Raw genomic sequence first — 7,397 nt, 5'->3', positions numbered from 1 at the left:
TGTTTATTTTCCTTCACATACGCTACAAATTTTTACAAAGGCTGCTGTTCAAAGGTACTGCGAGAACCTGTACCGCTTATGTAAATCACGCATACAAGAACACAACAATCCAGCGGGATTTTGCAATAGAGTTTCCATAGGATGCATTTAGGTTAAAACCAAAAGAAAAACAGGCTCATCACTTTCCCAGACAAATATAAAAAACGGTGGAGCGCCACGTTAAATGATAATGTTGTTCGAATAATCTAGCATTTCTTCTAAACATATTTTAAGAAAACTTTGCAAAAATGAACTTGTTTCCATCAGATATTTTCTACCTGAAAGTCCGAGTGAAGCGGTATAATCAAAATATCTGAAGAAGAATCAACAGTAAAAATAGGGACCTCCTCAACAAACGGAAATAGAAAAGTATCCTACAGGATATGTAAGGAAACATTTTCCTGTGAGCACACGTTACATTGCGAAGCATATACTGCGAAGTAGTTGTGCCATTGTTGCAATAATTCGAAGCAAATTGTCTAAACAGAATCTTTGCACAGGATTCTAAGATATCTTAAATTTACCGAATTTATGATTTGGTGCAGGCTGCCGCCAATCGAGCGTTCCTCTTCTAAGATATGGCGCAGTACCTATAAGTCTGTGTGCAAAATTGAGGGTAAAATTAATTTCATATAATGAGCGCATTCAATACCCGTGAAAAAATGCCAAATATCCTAGCTTATTAAGCCATGGAGAATGAAACGAAGTTTTCTTTCAAGTGGGGCGCACGCCTATAAATCCAAGTAGCTTGCAGATGTCAGTCACACTTGAGACATCTATTGCCGACAAATTCTTTGAAGAACAAATCACTGTCTCGATTGTGTAATTTTTCACCGTGCTTGACACAGACAATAAAAATTGCACGACCATCAATCTACAGAATGTTTATAGAACAATAGCCTTCAGTGCAGCAGAGCAGTAGGTTAAATTCTATGCTTTCATAGAAACGGCACATATACGACCAAGTGAAAGCACTCTCTTGAGAATTATGTTTCTGTGCCGGACAATCCTTCTTATCGCAGTTGTTGCTTCCGTGCACGGTAGGTCACTTCTTTTTTCTACTCAGTCATTATAACACGCGCAATTTTCCAAGGTAACCACAATGAGACAGTCAAAGAGTGCTCATTGCTAATTTCATTTCTGGAATTATATTCGTTAAGATACATGCTCCCCTTAACCGTGGCGCAAAAACTAAACTGATTTCAAAAGTAAATAATGCACACCTTAAAGGGGGCCTGCAACACTTTTTGTTCACTGTAAATAAATTAGACTTGACACAAGACAGTGCTTCCAGTAACACTTGAGCCAAATATAACTCAAATCTATGCAGCGAAGAACGTAGAATGACGCTGCAATGAAGAGTCCAATCATTCCTACAACTTCTTCAAAACCCAGCCACCGAAACTACAGATGATGACGCCATGGTGCCCTCATACTATTGGCTAGATGTGTGAGAGCATAAAGAACAATAATAACTTTATCGAAGGACACATAAGTGTCTACAATGGCTAAAGTCTTCATGATACTTTAAATACGTGTATTAAAGAAAGGAAATACCCCGCGTTAACTCTGCCGACCAAAGAATTCGGTTTTGTACTCCCGTTATTCGGCGGCTGTCGCCTGCTTGAATTGCGACTCCTCTTCCTCGTCCCTGAGTTTTGCTGATCGCAACCGCAGTGCGCCTTTTCGCGTTCCAGTGCATCATTGTGCTACCGTTTTGCATTTCTATGCTCATTGAATTCAAGTAGATGCGCAGCGCGGACATAGTTTTTCTTGCGTTCGCAGGTATAGAATTTGTTTGGCATGTGCTTGACGAGCCGCCAACTGAAAATTAACGGGAAATTGCGACGTCGCTGTACATTTGATAGGTGCGAAAGCCGTGAGAGTGATAAAAATATAACGCACCAGTTAATTCAAGCGCTCGGGCTAGGCAAGTCTGTTCAGAATGCATCGGACAGCCAGCGTCCGATGAAGAGTCATGCGGTGCTATCTAGCGGCGTCATCGCGAAGTGTCCCATGGCCTCTGAAATGCTTGGCGTGCTGGTGCATGCAAATGCTTAGAATTGTTCTCTCACCACCCGCGCGCATACGGGCTGTAGTGCTTGAAGAACCCGTGTGAACTGTGTTAGATTCCGCACTGCCTTGAACAAAGCGTAAACAATTTTTAGGCTCATTTAATCATACAGTTATTCCAGGGCATTAGTATAAGCTGTGACACATACGTACATGGTTGCATAAACCAAGTGCTCCAAGCTATCTATTCAGGCACAGACCCAGTGTCGTATACCTGGTGTCACAACTATTGGCGTCAAAAAAAAGTAGATGCAATCATACCCTAGCGTGGGAAAGTTTCGCTAAGAATGGTATTTGCATAGACAGTGAGATAATTGTATTGTGCGAAATATATTTCTTAAATACGTTGTGTACCACACGGTCATATAAATAATATAACAAATCGCGGCTGTTTTTACTTGATTTCCTCTAAGGACGAAACTCCATAAATTTACTTTGATGCGCGTGTTCTTTTTTTCGCTAGTTGTTTTTCTAATTTGAGGCATAGAGCTAGTATTGATTGTAGGTGTTTACCCGATGGAGGAGTTGTAGTTCCTACAAGAAAGAGTGAGCTAACATGCGTACATGGAACCACCCAAGGTGGCCCTCTATGATCGACGCAACAAGCCAGGGCATGTTACATACGAACACACGCTTGTGAATATATATATATATATATATATATATATATAGTGAAGTAAAGAGTAACCGGAGCCGGCACAGAAGTAGTTAAAAAAATAGAAGCACGTAGGAAAAACATAACAAGACTTTACTGACGTTTCGGCCGGGGTCCGGCCTTCATCAAGACAGGCCGGACCCCGGCCGAAACGTCAGTAAAGTCTTGTTATGTTTTTCCTACGTGCTTCCATTTTTGAACTATATATATATATATATATATATATATATATATATTGTGTAGTATCTCAGGAATAAAAAGATGCACAGTTGGGCCCGGGCGCTTGGACTTCGGGCGCGTGGCGAGGGGAGAAGAACGAAAAATAAACCAGGCGTGCGGCGTGACGGCCATTTGTCTGCTTCTCTCCTTTACAATGGCGCAGTCAACAAAAACTTAAGTGTGTCCACGTGGTTCTTCGGCGTGCCCGGTCTCTCCTGCCAAAGAACGCCGTGCGTGCATCTTCCGTTATGGAGCCCGCTACCCTATCACCATTGAAAGTATCACCGCACCGTCCGGGGACGGAGTCCTAGCCTCCTCGGCGGCTCTAGGGCAGGACTCTGCGGCTATTTCTTGCAAGCTATCGTCAAGTTGACACAACAGCTCCACGTTATGGCGAGAACCTTCTCATCTGTGTGCGGTTGCGCCGTTCTTCGTCCTCACACTCCGACAACGCTTCGGCCCCTCCGTCTGGGACCCGTCCTGCCTGGCTTCCCTTGGCGATCATATCCTCCCAGATACTACTTCTACCTCCAAGCCACCAAGGTCGATGCTTCCTTGGTGGTGAATCCGACTTCCGTTACAACCTCAATGACCGCACTGTCCATGGGCACCGCACCTGGTTCCTCGGGCAGCTGGACATGCAGCCTATAGAGGAGATGACGCGCTGCAACTTCCAGCAGCCGCCGTTCATAGAAATACCGGCGTGCCGCGGCTTTCAAAACGATCGTATCCTTTGAGTTTGCAATATCAATGCCATGGGTGACCATCACATCTGTCCAGACAACAAAAGATGGCTGGTTGCAGCAAAATGGCTTTGCGGAATCGTGAACGCATGAGACTGCGAAGGCATCAAGCAGCGGTCCTGGCTTGAATGGAGTGCAGCTCTGATAGCTGCTTTCGGCCGGCTTCGTTATGCCTGCGGTGAGTTCGACCAGCGCATTTCTGTGCACGTCGCTATTGAGAGATACAGCTTCGATGCTGCGGCCGGTGTGCCCTGCGGCCCTCCGTCAGAGAGGTCCGCCGCTGACACACTGCGAAGCCTGCTTTTGCCGCTGTGGATTTCTAATTCTGTGTCGATAACTGACATGGCACATACGTTACCAGAGGTCGAGACCAATTGCCATCCACAGCAGTCTGGCGACGAGGCCTCCAAGCTCGCCATCGGATGGACACATGAAGGAGCCGTCTCACCTGATAAAGCCATCGGCTCCATCTGTGTTTCTGGGAAACGGCCCGGCGAACCACCGCTTCCGCTGTGAACTACCGCCAGGCAGCCGAGCCTCTTAGGCTCGGTATTTGCGAAAGCTGTGTTCAACCCAGCACGACGGCCGCCGGAAGTTAAGTTTGTGGTCACTAGCACCGGTCGTCTTTCTCTGTGGATATCGCGGGCGTGTCATCTTCGGACGTCACGGCTTCTGGCCGACCATCATCTAGTATCTCGCCCTCAACCTTGGAGAGCTTCACTGCAGGCAACGGGTCGTCAAGCTCCGATGAGGAGCGCTAACACTTCAGGACAACACCGACAGGTCCTGCAGATCCTTAGAACGACATACTTCGAGACCCATCTAACCCACACTTCCGGACTTCACAGCAGTCATTAACCGAATTCGGAGACGTTCATGCCTCGCCTATGGAAGTCTCGCTGAAGGGGGCCAGGGAGACCAACACGGCTGTGATCACCATTACAGAGGACCTGTGTGGATCCGAGGCCATCATCACTGAAGACCAGCCCATGCGGCCCAGATCTTCCTATCTTACGCCTTTCGTAATGCAGAGCGAGAGCGAGTCATCTCCTGCAGATAGCAAGAACTCTGACCAGGACGGCGCGGTAGCACACGGTGTTTTAACAAGATCTACCAGTACCCTTGCAAGCGGCCACTTTGCAAGAGCGACATTTGCGTCGCATACTAGCACGGATGCTCACCAACTCATTGAAGACGCTACCTCCTAGATAACCCTTATGCATTGCGACAGACCGCGATCAATGCGAGCAACCGACGTTAGTGGTGCAAACTCCAGTTCAGCGTCAAGGATCTCCTGCCGCGTTTTCCCAAGGGCGACGGGCTAATCGTCTCCGAGACCAGAGTGCAGCACTCAGTGCCGGCCACCAGAGAAGCGGCTTGCGCATGCACTCGATGGCTCAACGACGACTAATTCCATTTCTCAGTCTTGTAGACTATGGTTCTAACCAACCGCCTGTCCTCACAACCACCAGAAGCAACTTCGGCAGCGAGTCGTAGCATGGCAAGCCGTAGCATGGACGAGTGTAATGCACTTGGGTTTTGCGTTGGGACTGCGGGCGCGTGTCGAGAGAAGTAAACCAGGTCTCTGGCATAACCGCCCTTTGTCTCCTTCCCTCCTTTACAATATATATATATATATATATATATATATATATTACCATGCAATAGTAATGCTGGAGGAGGAGGACGAAGAAGTTGGTCGGTTGGCTGCTGCGGCTAAAACAGTAAACAGCCGTTCACTCGGAACTTACTGCTTGCCTTTTCCTCTCGCGACAAACTGGTGGGGGTGCTGGGTACACATACACCCTATTCCTGCTGGTCCTGAACCAGAAGCTACCGACGCCAGTACCTCAGAGACTACAGAAAGCCATCGAAGCAGCCGTCGCCTCCAGGTCTTCCACCGCAATACAGTCCCTTAGCAAGCCCTGCGAAGGAAATTTCAACAACCGCAAGTGAAACCGAGAAGATCCCAAATGCTGCTGCAGCATGCACTGTCAACGCGCCTCGTACGCCTAACCTGTTCCACGGAGACGCCTTTGAGGACGTAGAAGACTGGTTAGACCATTTCTTCCGAGTCGCCACCTTTAATGACTGGAATGGCCGCCATCAGTTGAAGAACGTCTACTTTTCCATTTTAGACGCGGCTAGGGTGTGGTACGAGAATCTCGAATGCTTCATTCACCAGCTGGCAGGAGTTTTACGGACTCCTTCGTGACGCCTTCAGCACCCGCGAAAAGAAAGAAAGAGCCGAACAGATCCTATCTTCGAGGTTCCAAATGCCGAACTAAAGCGTCGCCCTTGCTCGTGGAAGACATGACGCGATTGTTCCGTCGGGCCGACCCACTAGTGCCAGAAGACAAGAAGATGCTTCTGTTAATCCGAGGCGTAAAAGAACAGTTCTTTTGCGGGCCTCGTGCGCAACCCTCCTACAACAGTGTCTCAGTTCGTTCGTGAGGCAACACTCACCAAACGCATGCTTGACTGCTGCATGAACCATGACTGCTGTATGCTCGCTTGTACCTGCAAATGGTGACAGGGAGTCCCTTACCGAACTAGTACGGCCGGTTGCTCGCGAAGAACTCCAGAAGTGTTATGCATCGACGCCTCCAAGTACCACGGCTCTTACGGGCGTCATTCAGGAGGAAATCAGGCAGGTGGTTCATCCCTAGCCAGCAACGCGAACCGAGCCATCCACGCTCCCGTACGCGGATGTTCTTCGGGTTTCTACGCCGTCAACGGCCCGTTTTTTGCAGCCACCTGCAAGGCTTCCTCGACGCTTCCCAAGCCCAGTCCATCGCACGACTCTGCAAAGAGGCTTTCGTCCTGGTCCACGGAAGTCAATGGTGTGGCGCGCTCCCGATAACCGTCCGTTGTGCTACCGCTGTGGGGAAACTGGACACTTGTATCGCGACTGCCAGTACCGTCGGTTTGGCCGGGGGGGATACCACCCGGACGCCCGTTTCCCGCGCTATGGCGAACGCCCGCGCGAAATCGAGGAATACTTGGAAAGCAGCCATCTTCCTCCTGCCCCTTAGCAAAGACAGTCGCGGTCGCCATGCCCTCACCGGCACGCATCACCAAACCGCACTCGACCCGACTCTGATTCTACTGGAGTCACGGGCGGAAACCCTCTCCGGGGTTTCCGGAGACCTCCGGGGGGGAGGCTGCTGCCATGCGAACCGTCAAATATCCGCCGCCGAATATCCGCCGACGTACCGTTGACGCCTTCCTTCGAAACCGCCAAAGGAACTGTTATCCGGTAACTGCAATTGTCGACACGGGAGCTGATTACTCGGTTATGAATACCTCACTTGCCACTTGGCTACGCAAGGTGCTGACAGCCTGGGACGGCCCACATCTGATCATGGCTGGAGGACACCTCGTGCCACCGATTAGACGATGCACCGCCAAAATTGCAATTTATACGTCGACCTTCGTAGCGTCTTTCCTTGTGCTACACAAGTATACTCGGCTGGTTATATTGGGCATAAATTTTCTTCAGGAATATGGGGGGCGATCATTATTCTGCGTGACATGTTCGTGACTTTTTCTAACTACGTTTGTTCGGATTCGGATGTGGAGCATGAAGATAATGGCACGGCTTTACGCGTGGTTGATGACTGCGTAACGTTACCGCCTCAAAGTAGCATCTTCGTCCTCATTGAGTG

Source organism: Dermacentor silvarum, chromosome 7 (assembly GCF_013339745.2).
Source record: "Dermacentor silvarum isolate Dsil-2018 chromosome 7, BIME_Dsil_1.4, whole genome shotgun sequence".
Classification (NCBI taxonomy): Eukaryota; Metazoa; Arthropoda; class Arachnida; order Ixodida; family Ixodidae; genus Dermacentor; species Dermacentor silvarum.
The sequence above is the reverse complement of the archived record's forward strand: the minus strand, read 5'-3'. Positions refer to the sequence as shown.